Below are 18,488 nucleotides of genomic sequence, written 5' to 3'. Positions count from 1 at the left end.
GTCTATATAAGTTGACAGGGCATGTCAGAGCAAAAACCAAGCCATGGTGTTGAAGGAATTGTCCATAGAGTTCTGAGACAGGATTGTCGAGGCACAGCATTGAAGTTCCCCAAGAACACCATGGCCTCCATCTGTCTTAAATGGAAGAAGTTTGGAACCACCAAGACTCTTCCCAGACTTGGCTGCTTGGCCAAACTGAGCAATCGGGGGAGGAGGGCCTTGGTCAGGGAGGTGACCAAGAACCCGATGGCCACTCTGACAGAGCTCTTGAGTTCCTCTGTGGAGATGGGAGAACCTTCCAGAAGGACAAGCAGCACTCCACCAATCAGGCCTTCATGGTAGATTGGCCAGACGGAAGCCACTCCTCAGTAAAAGGCACGTGACGGTCCGCTTGGGGTTTGCCAAAAGGCACTTAAGGACGCAGACCATGAGAAACAAGATTCTCTGTTCTGATGAAACCAAGATTGATCTCGTTGGTCTGAATGCCAAGTAACGTCTGGAGGAAACCTGGCACCATCCCTACGGTGAAGCGTGGTGATGGCAAAATCATGCTGTGGGGATGTTTTTCAGCGGCAGGTACTGGGAGACTAGTCAGGATTTCAGAGAAAGATGAACGGAACAAAGTACAGAGATCCTTGACGAAAACCTGCTTCAGTGTGTTCAGGACATTGACAATGACCCTAAGCACACAGCCAAGACAACACAGGAGTGGCTTCGGGACACGTCTCAATGTCCTTGAGTGGCCCAGTCGGAGCCCGGACTTGAACCCCGATCAAACATCTTTGGAGAGACCTGAAAATGGCTGTGAAGCAACGTTCCCCATCCAACCTGACGGAGCTTAAGAGGATCTACAGAGAAGAATGGCAAACTCCCAAAATACAGGTGTGCGAAGCTCAAGGCTGTAATCGCTACCAAAGGTGCTTCAACAAAGTATAGAGTAAAGGCTCTGAATAGTTATGTAAAAGTGATATTTCAGTTTATTTTTACTACATTTGCAAAGATTTCTGAACCTGTTTTTGCTTTGTCATTATGAGGTATTATGTGCAGCTAGATGAGGGAGGAAAAACTATTTAGTACGTTTTTTAAAATAAGGCTGTAACGTAAAAATTTGGACAAAGTCAAGGTCTGAATACTTTCCGAATGCACACTGTTTGCCTGCGTGTTGTTTGTTCAAAATGAATCCACATGCATTATTACCAGTCGCCAAGGCTTTGTGGAGTACAATTAACTGACTGCTCCAAATTAGTTAAATTACTGACAACAGGTGGAGTTTGCAGTGAAGGTTTACTGTACTTGCATCCTTGCTCTAGTTTTTGGTCTCGGGTTCTCGGAGCCTCAGGGCTTCAAATGTCTGATTTCTCATTTTAATAACAATCTCTTAGTATTTCATGACTTTAATTATTCCTGTTATCAGTGATGGGCCTGTAATGTGCTCTCTGCCAGGGTGGACCAGTAGTGGTTGGACAGAGCCTCATGTCTCAGGATTGTGTTCTTGTAGAATCCCTCTGTCTGTAGGCTCATGCTGTGGTGTCTGGTGGGCCGGCTGGGTATTTTGGGAGCTAATTTACTGTGTCTCATGGGGGTGGTGAAGTGAGGAAGGAGGGAGCGGTGTATGAGATGCACCCAGGGTGATTCATCTCCATGCTGCATTGGCAAGACATGCAGATTTTAATTTTATTTCACCATTTAATGTTTGTGCCTACGACGCTATTCAGCCCGGCACTTGTATACAAGTCAAGTACAGTCTGGGGGAGAAACACACCCTGAGTGTTTTGTGGAGAGATGAAGACCACAGGGTTGAAGGGAGATGGAGGTATATTTATATCCCCAGTGGCTCACGCTGATAAATGGCTTGCCCCTGTCTTCCATAGAAATGTCAAATAATTGAAAACAGTACTCACTCTTCCAGCCTCTCTCCCCCTGACCTGCAAAACACTCAATTGTACCATAGGGTTTTCCTCCACCACCACACACCCTATAAATTGCATTCCCAAGTGCATGTGAGCTAAATTGAAGCAGCCTCAGCGCTGCTATGATTGTCTTTTCTAGAATTGGAGAAGACAGAAAATGGCAAGGTGAGGTCTGTCATACCTTGCCATTACCTGCTGTTGGTTAGGGCTGTGATGATTTCTAAATGTTGGGTAACTATTAATTGTCATGCAAAATGGACACAGTTGTCATTTTTTTTTAAATGGTTTTATTGTAGTACATAACGCTACAATTTAATGAATACAATAAAGTTTTGATGCCCCTTGTGCTCGTAAAATGATTACCAACTCTACTTGCTTCATATAAAAAAAAAAAAAAGTTATTCCGTTATTTACCGTAAGTTTTTTGTTTACTGCGATAGGCTTTCTGAGTCGCTGTGCTTGTCATGATGATGTAATAATGTTCTCTGTGTAATCACCCGAGCAGAAGTTTGGCCGGTACGAAACTGCTATTGGGTGAACTATATCTACTTGAAAATAAAGTTCATGGTTATTGCCCATAATTGTCAGTTATGCGATTGTGGCAGCCCTGCTTGTTGATACTGTAGAAGGAAGACTGCTTATTTGGGAGATAAACAGCCTACACCAATGGATGGGATCTGATCTCCAGTCAAATCAAAGAAGCAGCTTCCCACAGTTCTCTCTGATTAGCCCAGTGGGAGCTTGATGCAGCCCAAGCCAAATCATCATTGTCTTGATGTAGTACATACCTGCTGTTTTTTGTGTGTGTGTGTGCCAGTCATTTAGGGACTTACCTAAAGATAATGACTTGTTTTAGTGTTGAGAGAAACCAGTACCCAAACAAACGAGGAATCTGACCTTTTTTTCACTGTTTGTTTTGCTGTGACCTTAGTGCCACTATCTTTTCAATGCCCATTCAACCCTCATACCGGTCTGTCCACAGAGTGGTTATCGATTTTTAAGTGCTAGAGTCAGGGTAACCTCGGCGTGTGCTGTGTGTATAAGGCGGGGGGGGGGCACAGTGAAATAATAAAGACCCTTACTGAAGAAGATTCAGTGGGTGAATGAGGGGGAGGAAACAGGTGGTCAATTGTAAAGGAAGAGCAATAAGAGAGTCTCAATTCTAGCTGTTCCAACCTGCTGCCCATCTCTCACATGTTTCTTTTTGCCTGTGGGCCTGGTGAGCTGGGAGAGATGACCCCTTTAATCAGATCAGTCATGATGATGCTGGACTTTTGGCCTGAGGGAAGGGCACTGTGATCTGCCCAGCATGTCCAACTTCTCTGCCCCCCCCAGGTTTTCCGTATGATGCAAAGTGCCCTTGATATATCCCTTATCGTATGCACTATAGTCTGCCCTGCTATGGAAACATTTGCATGTATGCTACATGGATCTCAGATTAAGATTCCTAAAAGGTTGAATTATTATATATATTTTTTCTTCTGAGTCCTTTTTCTGTTCATTTGATGTTGAGTATCCTTTGGATTAATCTCCACATGAATGTGAGAACCACACAACTATCTCTTGGAGCACACTGGCATACCTGGAACTCTTTTGAACAAAACGCAGTACCTTTTCTCAAGATACCTTTTTGTGTAGTGAAAAGGATACTGTTGCTATTCAGCTGTGTAACTTAACTTCTCTAGGGTAGGGGGCAGTATTTTGACGTCCGGATGAAAGGCGTGCCCGTAGTAAACTGCCTGCTACTCAGGCTCAGAAGGTAGGATATGCATATTATTAGTAGATTTGGATAGAAAACACTGAAGTTTCTAAAACTGTTTGAATGTCTGAGTATAACAGAACTCATATGGCAGGCAAAAACCTGAGAAAAATCCAACCAGGAAGTGTGGAAATCTGAGGTTTGTAGTTTTTCAAGTGATTACCTATACAGTGACTTAGGGTTCATTTTGCACTTCCTAAGGCTTCCACTAGATGTCAACAGTCTTTAGAACATTGTTTCATGCTTCTACTGTTACTGGGGAAAGAATAAGAGCTGACTCAACAAGTGGACTGCCTGAGACCAATGAGTTGTTTACTGCGCAGGTGCGCCGTTCCTTCTTTTTCCTCTGTAATGAATACGCTATTGTCCGGTTGGAATATTATTGAATATTTATGATAAAAAGACCATAAGGATTGATTGTAAACATCGTTTGACAATGGAACTTTTTTACTTTTCGTCTAGGGTTTTACGCTCGCGCACTGTGCCTTTGGAATAGTGATCTGAATGCGCGAACAAAATGGAGGTATTTGGACATAAATATGGAGTTTATCGAACAAAACTAACATTTCTAGTGGGAGTCCTGGGAGTGCATTCCGACGAAGATCAGCAAAGGTAAGTGAAGATTTATAATACTATTTCTGAGTTTTGTTGACTCCAGAACTTGGCGGGTAACTGTATAGCTTGCTTTGATGGCTGAGCTCTGTACTCAGAATATTGAACAATGTGCTTTCGCCGTAAAGCTATTTTGAAATCTGACACAGCGATTGCATTAAGGAGAAGGGTATCTATAATTCTTTCAGGAACTTTTGTAAATTTTATCAACGTTTATGATGAGTATTTTTGTAAATTGATGTGCTCATTCACCGGGAGTTTTGGAGGCAAAACATTTTCTGAACATCACGCGCCAATGTAAAATGTTTTTTTTAATATAAATATGAACTTTATCAAACAAAACATAAATGTATTGTGTAACATTGAGTCCTGGGAGTGTCATCTGATGAAGATCAAAGGTTAGTGATACATTTTAGCAGTATTTCTGGTTTTTGTGACACCTCTCCTTGCTTGGAAAATGGCTGTGGTTTTTCTTGTCTCAGCGCTGTCATAACATAATCCAATGTTATGCTTTCGCTGTAAAGTCTTTTTGTCCGATTTCAATGTGGTAGGATTAACGAGAAGTGTATCTTTAAAATGGGATATAATAGGTATGTTTGAGAAATTTGAATGATGAGATTTTTGTTTTGAATTTGCCTCCCTGCTATTTCACTGGCTGTCGCTAGCGTCCCACATAACCTCTCTGGGGTAACAGGCCTCTGCTTAATACAATCTTATTTTTATAGTCTATGAAACTGCAGCTTTACAGCAGCAGCCAATAGATATCACATCCTACTCCCACTGCTTTAACTGAAGTTTTTATTTAGGGCCTTAGCTACCAAACGGCCTGCTCTCCAATCTTCATTTTGCTTAATTGCTGCTGACCGCTGGAGACTGAGGGAGAGTGAGCGGGGAGATTGTGGGAGAGGTGAAAGTAGCTGTAATGAGAAAGGCGTGATGTATTAATCAGGGCTGACATCTCTCATCCCCTCTAGTCTCATCAAGTGGCAGAGAGCCCCCAGTTCCGCCCAGCAACATCTGGAGACTCAGCAGGTGGATAAACTCCCAATTAGAACCAGGTTTCCACCCAGTGAAACTGGAGGCGGCAGCACTTTACACAGCTGATGGATGTAGTCTTGGCTGGGTAGTCTAGTCTCCAGTGGTTCATCACTTGGTTGAGGATGGAATTTACTGCTGGTTTGGTGCTGATTTGGATTTGTTAAGTGTGTGTTTGGGTCTATTTTGCTGGAAGGTGGAAGCAGCAGGGGCACCGTGAGGATATGTTTGTTGTCTGGAGGGTGTGTGTGTGGAGGCTGGGAATTATTCTGTACACGAGAGACCTTGTAGTCACATTGTGATTAGAGGCCTGTTTGCCTGAGGCTGAGAAATGTACTACATCGACGGAGTCATTTCATCAATTCCGCCCAGGCCTAATGGCCAATTTAGCCAGCAAACAACCGGCGGTGAGGCACTACACACCTGGTTAACGTTTGAAGAGGAGTCGCCTGAACACTGAGATTGCTGGCCTCCCAAGTGGCGCAGCGGTCTAAGGCACTGCAGTGCTTGAGGTGTCACTACAGATCCGGGTTCGATCCCAGGCTGTGTCGCAGCCGGCCTCGACCGGGAGACCCATGAGGTGATGCACAATCAGTCCAGTTTAGGGGAGGTTTTGGCCAGCCGTGATGTCCTTGTTCCGTCGCGCTCTAGCGACACCTGTGGCGGGCCGTGCGCATGCATGCTGACACGGTTGCAAGGTGTATGGTGTTTCCTTCAACACATTGGTGTGGCTGGCTTCCGGGTTAAGCGAGCAGTGCGTCAGGAAGCAGTGTGACTTGGCAGTGTCGTGTTTCGGAGGACGCATGGCTCTCGACCTTAGCCTCTCCATAGTCCGTACAGGATTTGCAGCGATGGGAGGAGATTGTATCTACCAATTTGGAAATCACAAAATTGTGGAGAAAAAACATTAACCTGTTAGGGCTAGGGGGCAGTATTGACACGGCTGGATAAAAAACATACCCGATTTAATCTGGTTACCACTCCTACCCAGTAACTAGAATATGCATATACTTATTACATATGGATAGAAAACACCCTAAAGTTTCTAAAACTGTTTGAATGGTGTCTGTGAGTATAACAGAACTCAAATGGCAGGTCAAAACCTGAGAGATTCCTTTACAGGAAGTGGCCTGTCTGACCATTTCTTGAACTTCTTTTCCATCTCTATCTTTTACTAAGGATCTCTGCTCTAACGTGACACTTCCTACGTCGTCCATAGGCGCTCAGAGCCCGGGAAAAAACAGAATGTCGTCATCCCAGCCCCAGGCTGAAACACATTATCGCCTTTCTCAAGTGGCCGATCAAGGGACACTGGGCTTAGGCGCATGACCCGACCGCCCCCGCCTTTGTGATTTTTTTTTTTTTCCTCTGTTTGCCGAAAAGGAGATTCCCTGTCGGAATATTATCGCTTTTCTATGAGAAAAATGGCGTAAAAATTGATTTTAAACAGCGGTTGACATGCTTCGAAGTACGGTAATGGAATATTTAGAATTTTTTTGTCACGAATTGCGCCATGCGCGCGACCCTTCTTTACCATTTCGGATAGTGTCTGGAACGCACGAACAAAACGCCGCTATTCGGATATAACGATGGATTATTTTGGACCAAACCAACATTTGTTATTGAAGTAGCAGTCCTGGGAGTGCATTCTGACGAAGACAACAAAAGGTAATCAAACTTTTATAATAGTAAATATGATTATGGTGAGTGCTAAACTTGCCGGGTTTCTAAATAGCTAGCCCGTGATGCCTGGGCTATGTACTTAGAATATTGCAAAATGTGCTTTCACCAAAAAGCTATTTTAAAATCGGACATATCGAGTGCATAGAGGAGGTCTGTATCTATAATTCTTAAAATAATTGTTATGCTTTTTGTGAACGTTTATCGTGAGTAATTTAGTAAAATGTTAGCGAATTCCCCGGAAGTTTGCGAGGGGTATGCTAGTTCTGAACGTCACATGCTAATGTAAAAGCTGGTTTTTGATATAAATATGAACTTGATTGAACAAAACATGCATGTATTGTATAACATAATGTCCTAGGGTTGTCATCTGATGAAGATCATCAAAGGTGAGTGCTGCATTTAGCTGTCTTCTGGGTTTTGGTGACATTATATGCTGGCTTGAAAAATGGGTGTCTGATTATTTCTGGCTTGGTACTCTGCTGACATAATCTAATGTTTTGCTTTCGTTGTAAAGCCTTTTTGAAATCGGACAGTGTGGTTAGATTAACGAGAGTCTTGTCTTTAAATAGCTGTAAAATATTCATATGTTTGAGAAATTGAAGTAATAGGATTTTTAAGGTTTTGAAAATCGTGCCACAGGCTTAAAGTGGCTGTTACGTAGGTGGGACGAATTCGTCCCGCCTAGCCCAGAGAGGTTAACCTCTCTGGGGTATGTGGGACGTGACCATCCCACCTGCGGGCCACACTATTCAACAGCCAGTGAAATAGCAGGGCGGCAAATTCAAAACAACAATCTCATAATTGAAATTTCTCAAACATACAACTATTATCCCATTTTAAAGATGCACTTCTCGTTAATCCAACCACATTGTCCGATTTCAAAAAGGCTTTATGGCGAAAGCATAGCATTAGATTGTTAGGACAGCACCTAAACAAGAAAAACCACACAGCCATTTTCCAAGCAAGGAGAGGCATCACAAAAACCAGAAATACAGCTAAAATGAATCACTAACCTTTGATCTTCATCAGATGGCACTCATAGGACATGTTACACAATACATGTATGTTTTGCTGGATAAATTTCATATTTATATCCAAAAACCCCATTTTACATTGGCGTGTAATGTTCAGAAATGTTTTGCCTCCCAAAACTTCCGGTGAATGAGCACATCAATTTACAGAAATACTCATAAACGTTGATCAAATATTAAACTGTAATTCAAAGAATTATAGATGCACTTCTCCTTAATGCAACCGCTGTGTCAGATTAAAAAAAAAAAAACTTACAGCGAAAGCACACTGCAATAATCTGAGTACAGCGTTCACACGAAGCCAAACCCGCCATTTTGTGGAGTCAATAAAACTCAGAAATAATATAAATATTCACTTGCCTTTTGTTCGATAAAGTCCATCATTTGTCCAAATACCTCCTTTTTTTCGCGTTCAGTCCACTACTACAAATGCAGGAAGCGCGCGAAAATGTCACGACGAAAAGTCAACAGAAGTTATATTTACGTTCGTAGAAATATGTCAAACGATCTTTAGGATGTTTTTAACAAATCTTCAGTAATATTCCAACCGGACAATTCCAATGTCTTCAGAAAAGAAAAGGAACACAGCTCACGCTCACGTGAGCGTGCGCCTCTGAGCTCATGTAATTTCCTCACTCATCTGACTCCAGGCCCTCTCGTTCGCTCAATATTCACAGTAGAAGCATGAAACAACGTTCTAAAGACTGTTGACATCTAGTGGAAGCCTTAGGAAGTGCAAAATGAACCCTAAGTATAGGCAATCACTTAAAACTACAAACCTCAGATTTCCACACTTCCTGGTTGGATTTTTCTCAGGTTTTTGCCTGCCATATGAGTTCTGTTATATTCAGATATCATTCATACAGTTTTAGAAACGTCAGTGTTTTCTATCCAAATTTACTAATAATATGCATATCCTAACTTCTGAGCCTGAGTAGCAGGCAGTTTAATTTGGGCACGCCTTTCATCCGGACGTCAAAATACTGCCCCCTACCCTAGAGAAGTTAAAATTGCGACGCCTCATGAATATGGTTTCTCTCTCTCCATATCTCCCTCTGTCTTCTTTCTGACTTAATGACCTTGGTCCATTGGTGTTGAGCTATTCTCACTTGGTACAGATTATCTCCTGCCTACAGCAGACTGGTTATGTAGTGGTTAGAGCATTCAGTCCTGTGATCTGGTCTGAGGAAGTGTCCAGTTCAGAAGCCTATAAAAGTAGCCAAGTGTTCTGCACATCCAGGTTAGTGAAGTCCCTTACCCTCAGGTTTACTAGGTCACTGTTTGACTCTTAATTGCCCTACACTCAAGTGAAGTACCTTACATTTTAGTGTCCTTATCTTTCACCTCCCAAGACTCCTGCCTTATCCCACATCACTGTCTAGGGCCTGTGTCCTGTCTTCTACTGGTTGTCTCATTGGATCCTCTCCTCCAATCCACTTTTAAGAGAGGTGAGGAAGCAAGGATTAAGGAAGCAAGGATTTGACCGCTAGTAATGTTTCCAGACACTGTCTATGTACTGTCCTGATTCTACCTGCTGCCTCATTGGCTCCCTTCTGTTTTTCCTCAGGAAGTAGGCAGAACCACTGTCAAGGGATTGACCTGTTATCTTAGGACTTGGTGATGTGGTGGTTTGCTGTGGATGCCAGCTCTCGGATGGATTAATTAACAAGTGAGCACAGCCAGCATAACTCGGCTACTAATAATTGGCTCCTCACAGTTGATGTACCCAATTCCTTTATTGGTCACTGACTTCATTTCAGACACATTCAAAGTGTAAAATGTGCACAAAACCAGTGGATTTTTTTATTTTTTACATTTTATTAAACTAGGCAAGTCAGTTAAGAACACATTCTTATTTACAATGACAGCCTACCCCGGACGGTGCTGGGCCAGTTGTGCGCAACCATATGGGACCCCAAATCACGGCTGGTTGTGATACAGGTTGGAATCGAACCAGGGTCTGTAGTGATGCCTCTAGCGACGCAGTGCCTTTAGACCGCTGCACCACTCAACCTTCCTGACGCAACAAAGCTGCAGAGATGAGGTGCTGTCGTTTTATTCAGTGATACTAATAAAAGATCCTGGACATGTCATGATGCCAATTGGCTCAGAGTGCTTTTGATTGTTCATTCCTGTTGGAGCCACCAATGAGATTGTTCCCGTTTCTGTTACCCATGGGGCAGGGTGGGGAACCTGATCAGACCAGTTTGGGCTTACCTACCTGCTCGCCCAGGTAACCAGAGCCTTCAGCCTGGGTACCTATTAATATTTGAACAGGGCTCAGCCCAAACAGCTGAAATGTTCTGTGGACCTGGAGAGAATGCCTTGGGTTTTAACCAACTGCATGATACTAGTGTCGTGTCTTTGGCATCATTAAAACAGAAGACATGTTTATCAAATAACTCTCTGTAATCATAATTACGCGATTAAACTGATTAATCGTGTAACTGTAATTAACTAGGTCGGGGCACCAAGGAAAATATTCAGATTAAAGTTATAATTTTCCTAATTTAACTTTCAGATATTAATATCTGATCGATTAGTCTCCTTTAATGTTAGTTTACCTCACGTCAATCTCATTCCAAACGTCATAAATTGTTGGTTATCTGCACAAACCCAGTCTTCACTATGAGTCATCCATACATCAATTGTCTTAAAATCATTTATTTACTAAACTAAATAATTCACAGAAATGCACAAACAGATATGGTTACAAGGAAATGATAGGAGAATGTGCCCTAGTGGGCTAAACCGGCATGGCGGCTTGTTACACAAAGAAAGGGGGTTGGGCTTGAATGAAAGAGTGGGAAGACTGAGGAACAGAGAAAGCAGCTATGCCATTTTAAATACAGTATCTGTATGCATTCTAAATTACCGCCCATTTGGAAAAGGAAAATGCAATAAATATTTAGTCTGAGCTGCGCTTCGGTAGGTTGGTCGTAGATGCTGGCCGTGTTGGCCAACAGATCTTCCTGTCCTCGGAAGAATGTCACAGATGGTCAAATGGATACGTTGTAGTATCTTTGTTGTGTGTTAGACTGGATACGTCGTCCGTCCTTTCCTAGCCCACGTCTACAGCGGCCGCTGCTAACTCAACGGCTAGGAAGTATCACTTCTGTAGTGAATAAAAGTTCAAAGTTCATACCATTCGCAACCAAAGCTCACGCTGAGGTTGGCTTAGTTCTATACTTCCGCTAGCGGAACACCTGCTCCAATATCCAATGATGGGCATGGCGCGAATTACAAATTCCTCAAAAATCCCAAAACTTCCATTTTTCAAACATATGACTATTTTACACCATTTTAAAGACAAGACTCTCCTTTATCTAACCACACTGTCCGATTTCAAAAAGGCTTTACAGCGAAAGCAAAACATTAGATTATGTCAGCAGAGTATCCAGCCAGAAATAATCAGACACCCATTTTTCAAGCTAGCATATAATGTCACAAAAAAACAAAACCACAGCTAAATGCAGCACTAACCTTTGATCTTCATCAGATGACACGCCTAGGACATTATGTTATACAATACATGCATGTTTTGTTCAATCAAGTTCATATTTATATCAAAAACCAGCTTTTTACATTAGCATGTGACGTTCAGAACTAGCATTCCCACCGTACACTTCCGGTGAATTTACTAAATTACTCACGATAAACGTTCACAAAAAACATAATTATTTTAAGAATTATAGATACAGAACTCCTTTATGCAATCGGTGTCCGATTTTAAAATAGCTTTTCGGTGAAAGCACATTTTGCAATATTCTGAGTAGATAGCTCGCCATCACAGGCTAGCTATTTTGACACCCACCAAGTTTGACCCTCACCAAACTCAGATTTACTATAAGAAAAATTTGATTACCTTTCCTGTTCTTCGTCAGAATGCACTCCCAGGACTTCTACTTCAATAACAAATGTTGGTTTGGTTCCAAATAATCCATAGTTATATCCAAATAGCGGCGTTTTGTTCGTCCGTTCAAGACACTATCCAAGGGTGACGAAGGGTTACGCGCCCGACGCGTTTCGTGACAAAAAAATTCTAAATATTCCATTACCGTACTTCGAAGCATGTCAACCGCTGTTTAGAATCAATTTTTATGCAATTTTTCTCGTAAAAAAGCGATAATATTCCGACCGGGAGTCGTTGTTTTCGTTCAAAGACGAAAGAATAAAAACATGGAGTCGTCCTCGTGCACGCGCCTCCAGTCTCTGTTCTCTGATCGACCACTATCTAAATGCGCTAGTGTTTTTCAGCCAGGGCCTGCAAAGCCACCATTCAGCTTTTTGCCGCCTTCTGAGAGCCTATGGGAGCCGTAGGAAGTGTCACGTTACAGCAGAGATCCCCTGTTTTGGATAGAGATGATCAAGAAGGCCAAGAAATGGTCAGACAGGGTACTTCCTGTACAGAATCTTCTCAGGTTTTGGCCTGCCAAATGAGTTCTGTTATACTCACAGACACCATTCAAACAGTTTTTAGAAACTTTGGAGTATTTTCTATCCAAAGATAATAATTATATGCATATTCTAGTTTCTGGGCAGGAGTAGTAACCAGATTAAATCGGTTACGTTTTTTATCCGGCCGTGAAAATACTGCCCCCTATCCATAACAGGTTAACGCAGAGGCTGCAGACCTCACGTACCCGGAACAGGCTGGTTACGTTTTCGCACTGACTTATATAGTGGCTAGGGGAGAAGGGTGTGTTTCATCGTTTATAACCCCTGTCTCTTCACAGGGGCGGGCCACTGATTGGTCAGGGCTCTTTCCTTATGAAAACCCAATTCTCTCATTTGGAAGCTAAAATTACATTGAAACTCCTAACAAACAGTTTCAATATCAAACATTTAAATTGCACAACAATTCCATGTGAATCTGATAACTAGAATGTGTTGACTTTCCCAGGTACAGTTTATGTCTTCCTGTCATCAGTCATAATGTCTCAGATGACAACCGAACTGACATCCATACTCATTAACTTCTCTCGGGTATGTGGGACGAAATCGTCCCACCTAGTCAACAGCCAGTGGAATCGAGTGGCGCGATATTCAAAAACTTTAAATGCTATTACTTCAATTTCTCAAACATAACACTATTTTACACCATTCTAAAGACAAGACTCTCGTTAATCTAACCACATTGCCCGATTTCAAAAAGGCTTTACAACGAAAGCAAAACATTAGATTATGTCAGGAGAGTACCCAGCCAGAAATAATCACACACCCATTTTTCAAGCTAGCATATGTCACAAAAACCCAAACCACAGCTAAATGCAGCACTAACCTTTGATCTTCAGCAGATGACACTCCTAGGACATTATGTTATACAATACATGCATGTTTTGTTCAATCAAGTTCATATTTATATCAAAAACCAGCTTTTTACATTAGCATGTGACATTCAGAACTAGCAAACATACCAAACTTCCGGTGAATTTACTAAATTACTCACGATAAACGTTCACAAAAAACATAACAATTATTTTAAGAATTATAGATACAGAACTCCTTTATGCAATCGCAGTGTCAGATTTTAAAATAGCTTTTTGGCAAAAGCACATTTTGCAATCTGAGTAGATAGCTCCGCCATCACGGGCTAGCTAATTTGACACCCACCAAGTTTGGCGTTCACTAAACTCAGAATTACTATAAGAAAAATTGGATTACCTTTGCTGTTCTTCGTCAGAATGCACTCCCAGGACTTCATCCACAAATGTTGTTTTGGTTCAAAATAATCCATAGTTATGTTCAAATATCCTCTGTTTTGTTCTTGTGTTCAAGACACTATCCGAACGGTGACGCACGGATGCATGTCGTGACAAAAAAATTCAAAATATTCCATTACTGTGTTTCGAAGCATGTCAAACGCTGTTTAAAATCAATTTTTATGCGATTTTTCTCATAAAATAGCGATATTCTGACCGGGAGACGTCGTTTTCGTTCAAAGACTGAAAATGTAAAATGGACTCTTCATGTGCACGCGCGCCCCCTTTTCATTGTTCTCAGATCGATCACTATCCAAATGCGCTACTGTTTTTCAGCCAGGGACTGCAGAGGCATCATTCAACGTTCTGGCGCCTTCTGAGAGCCTATGGGAGTCTTAGAAAATGTCACGTTACAGCAGAGATCCTCTGTTTTCGATAAAGAGGGTATAGAAGGCCAAGAAATGGTCAGAGAGGGCACTTCCTGTACAGAATCTTCTCAGGTTTTGGCCTGCCGTATGAGTTCTGTTATACTCAGACACCATTCAAACCGTTTTAGAAACTTTAGGGTATTTTCTATCCAAATCAAACAATTATATGCATATTCTAGTTTCTGGGCAGGAGTAATAACCAGATTAAATCGGGTACGTTGTTTATCCGGATGTGAAAATACTGCCCCCTACCCTAGAGAGGTTAAGTACCTGGTATATTTCCAACTGGTTCTATTACCGAAATATGGTTCCTTTCCCCCCACTTGTTTGATGTTCCCAGACTCTCTATATTTAACAAAGGCTATTCAACAGTCCTTCAGTAGGGTCAGAGAGAGAGGGGAAGGGAGAAAGGTATTTATGGGGGGGTCATAAACCTTACCCACAGGTCAACGTCATGACACTAGTACCACATAGTCTAGCACTCACTGTATGTTGTCTATGTTGATAACCCACGTCACCCCATTGTGGATTTCATTCTAGAGCATTATTTGTCCATGTACCCCAAGCCCTTTATAAATTGTGTAGGAGGTTCTCGTCTCGTGCACTAGTTCTACCCATGTGTAGCATCAACCTGCCACAGTCAGTTCCCAGGTCCTACCCAGGTGCTACCTGTGTTTCTGGGCTTTGTTGTTGCCAGTACGGTGCTATTGTGTGGTGACAAGTATCATTATCTGTAATCTTTCCATTAATTTGCCTAACTGTTGGCTGATGGGAAGGATGTGTGGCTCTGGCAAGGCAGGCAGCTGGATTGTAGCACAGGGATTTTGAGTTTACAAAGGAAGAGCATGAGAAGGAATAGACAAGGAGTTGTGAAAGAGGAGACACCTGCTGACCTTTCAACTTGACTGACCTCCGTTAATAGCACCTGGGTGTGTGTACTCAACCCAAGTGGATTACGCCTCTAGAATACACCTTGAGCTTCCAGTAAAACAGCTCCTGCGAAGTCTGACAGGACTTGGAACAAGCGGCTTTATATCTGTACTGGGGCCAGGTTTCAAATACTTCACTATCTGGATCCAACTTGTGGCAATGCATCTACTGACCCCCAGAGCAGTGCTATGGTATGATGCCTGTCTGATCTTCTGTGATCCAGCTCTATAGGGAACTAGCCATTCTGCTCTCAGCTGGGTGCAAATCTGGAGGAGCTTGATTACAGAAGAAGCAGTGGGTAAGGGGGTGCTATTGTGCTCTTCAGTCTCCTTTTTGTATATGAGATGGGAAGTCATTTGGACTAATGGCCTCATTGAACAACCCTGGCTGGCAAACTCCCTTTTGCTCTTTGTCGTGAAGTGATTCATATTCACTGTCTGTGTGGGTCTGTTTTAAGAGATATAAGTAGCACCAATCTGTCAAGATAGCTGTTTGTGATGACGTGTTACTATTTTAGAGCTAGGGTCCTGCAAGCTTTTTCTGTTTCATCTTTTCTGATGTAGTGTGTATGCACACAGTTTGATTTGTAATGTTTCTACCATTCCTCTTTCTCTGCAAAACGTGTTCTGTTGCTCTTTGACTGCTTTCTTTCTCTCCACCTTGTCCCCCACTCTGCCTTCCTCATCTTAGCCATCTTTCCCTCATCTCCCCACCTTGTCCCCCTCTCCCTCACCCTGCCTTCCTCGTCTTTAGCCATCTCTTTCCCTCATCTCCCCACCTTGTCCCTCTCTCCCACTCTGCCTTGGTCTTTAGCCATCTTTCCCTCATCTCCCCACCTTGTCCCTCTCCCCCACTCTGCCTTCGTCTTTAGCCATCTCTTTCCCTCATCTCCCCACCTTGTCCCACTCGCTCTTCGTGTTAATGATCAATGCTCCCTTCTCTGTGTGGTGCTGTGTGTTTGACAGTTGAGGTAACGGTTGTTACTAGCTAGTTGACTGACTCATACATGGTTGACTGTATTTTGTCAACATTGTGTGGTGAGGGTTGAAATGGACTGGAATGTAGACACACGCAGTGGGGTTGAAAGGGTTTCCAGCCTGTGCTCTGTGCTGGCCTCGGGACTCCTCTGCTCTGACGAAGGGAGCTCTTTAGTCTCACACAGAGGTCAAACACGTCGCAATGCTGTCACTGAACAGGAGCCCATGTGAAAACAAAGCAATGGAACAGAAACATCCTAATGTACTCATACGCAGAAGCTGCATTGGGCTTTTTATACAGTGTGCATTTCAATTTATTAGCTGGTGGTTGTAGAATCTGTGTGGGGTATAGACTTGACTCTGCTCTCTACAGCTTGTGTGATTTAATAAGCCACCCCAGATTGAGGAAAGGGCATGGTGAGAGGAATGCCACTCTAAAATTTGTGGGAGTAGAGATGGTGGGAAGGCTTTCTTGTCTCTCAGGGGAGAAACATGATCGGGAAAGGGGATGGATAGGCACTGAGAAGGGTAGAGAAGAGGCGGGCATGGTTCAAAGCTGAACAGTGAGAAGGTTAGATGGGAGAGGGTTGAAATGTTAACATGAACAAGTATGTCTTCATGCTCTCTCCATACTTGGAAGGTGACGTCTGTGAGAGGAGTAACATGATAGAGCTCTCCCACCATCATTCTGCCCTCCCGCCCTCTTTCTCCCTCAGTTTCTGTCTTCAGTCTCTCCTACAGTGCACTCACTCACATGATGAGGCTGTCTCTGCAGCAACCAGCGAAGTACATTCCAGCCAGGGAGGCTTTCAGCTCTGAGTGGCATGCCTCTTCTAGGCGGTTTGGTCAGTGGCATGCCTCTTCTAGGCGGTTTGGTCAGTGGCACGTCTCTTCTAGGCGGTTTGGTCAGTGGCACGCCTCTTCTAGGCGGTTTGGTCAGTGGCACGTCTCTTCTAGGCGGTTTGGTCAGTGGCACGTCTCTTCTAGGCGGATTGGTCAGTGGCACGTCTCTTCTAGGCGGATTGGTCAGTGGCACGCCTCTTCTAGGCGGTTTGGTCAGTGGCACGCCTCTTCTAGGCGGTTTGGTCAGTGGCACGCCTCTTCTAGGCGGTTTGGTCAGTGGCACGCCTCTTCTAGGCGGTTTGGTCAGTGGCACGCCTCTTCTAGGCGGTTTGGTCAGTGGCACGCCTCTTCTAGGCGGTTTGGTCAGTGGCACGCCTCTTCTAGGCGGTTTGGTCAGTGGCACGCCTCTTCTAGGCGGTTTGGTCAGTGGCACGCCTCTTCTAGGCGGTTTGGTCAGTGGCACGCCTCTTCTAGGCGGTTTGGTCAGTGGCACGCCTCTTCTAGGCGGTTTGGTCAGTGGCACGCCTCTTCTAGGCGGTTTGGTCAGTGGCACGTCTCTTCTAGGCGGTTTGGTCAGTGGCACGCCTCTTCTAGGCGGTTTGGTCAGTGGCACGTCGATCCTGCTCTTTTTTTTATTTCGCTCTACTTGAAGCACAGAGCAAGCGAGACTGGATTGTTTTGTAATCGTTGGGAAATACTTTCTGTTGCTTCGTGCTTAGCCCCCTCCTTTGCTCTTTCCCTCTTTCTTCCCCTCCCTCTCTCCTTCCAGTGGCTGTTTTCCTGTCGTAGCTGGGAACTGACTGAGGCTAGACTGTTTTCCTGTTGTGACGTCACTTACTGACATACTCTTTTTCTATCCTATCTCTCTCTCTCATGGTCTTCCTCTCTCAATCCACTGTGTCCTGGCAATAGTTGGACAAGGCATTCAGGAAAAGTCTGAGATTCCCTCTCTCCTCCTGGTGTTTGCGTACACATTGCCTTGAGTCGTGAGAAAGCTAAATGCTGAGACCAGCTTGACTTTGGATATCGCTTCACATGGTAAGAAGTCTTTCTGTTTTTCTCCATCTTCCCTCTCTTGCGCTCTCTCTCGTTCGTTTGGTACTGTTGCGTTCAAGCTGCGTTGTGCTAAAGAGACTCAGTATAGGGAATGTGAAATGAAGGGAGCTTTGGTACTCTATCATTCCACAGCTGTTTGGCTAACGCACACAAAGAGAGAGCGAGAGAAGGCACTTCCTCTAGGGTTGGGATGACAGATGATTAGCTGTTAAGATGTGCTGTTACACAAATCTGGAGCGTAGGAGAGTGAATAAGTCACTGTCTTTTCTGTCCTGTGAGATGATGTGCTCTGCATTTAACAGTAAACTGTAAAGCAAACTCAATATCAAGATGTTATACTCAAAGTAACAGTATCCTATGGTTTGTTGTCATACTTGTGCTGCGGCAGTGTCCTATTATTCAGTCTCACAGTAAATCCCTCAGTGTTGTATTTAAGTTACTGTTAGAGCAAGTCATATTTGTGTTAGGTTGAGTGGGTACGACTAGGGATGTGCTTGCCCTATCACCTAACAGTTCAGTCAC

At 43.4% G+C, this 18,488-nt stretch overlaps 1 protein-coding gene across 2 annotated transcripts in view; it reads left to right on the top strand.

Moving 5' to 3' along the window:
* Window positions 1-18,488, top strand: part of LOC106613129 (SPRY domain-containing SOCS box protein 4) — a 58,005-nt gene that overhangs the window by 16,160 nt on the left and 23,357 nt on the right. The window contains exon 1 of one of the 2 annotated variants that reach the window (XM_045724727.1): window positions 17,744-17,948. The exons of the other annotated variant lie outside the window; for it this stretch is intronic. The gene's annotated coding sequence lies outside the window, so the exon portion shown is untranslated. Of the gene's footprint in view, window positions 1-17,743; window positions 17,949-18,488 lie in introns of those variants that run through there. 2 annotated transcript variants of the gene reach the window in all.

Source organism: Salmo salar, chromosome ssa09, assembly GCF_905237065.1.
Source record: "Salmo salar chromosome ssa09, Ssal_v3.1, whole genome shotgun sequence".
NCBI classification, from domain to species: domain Eukaryota; kingdom Metazoa; phylum Chordata; class Actinopteri; order Salmoniformes; family Salmonidae; genus Salmo; species Salmo salar.
This window is presented reverse-complemented; position numbering and strand designations above follow the sequence as displayed.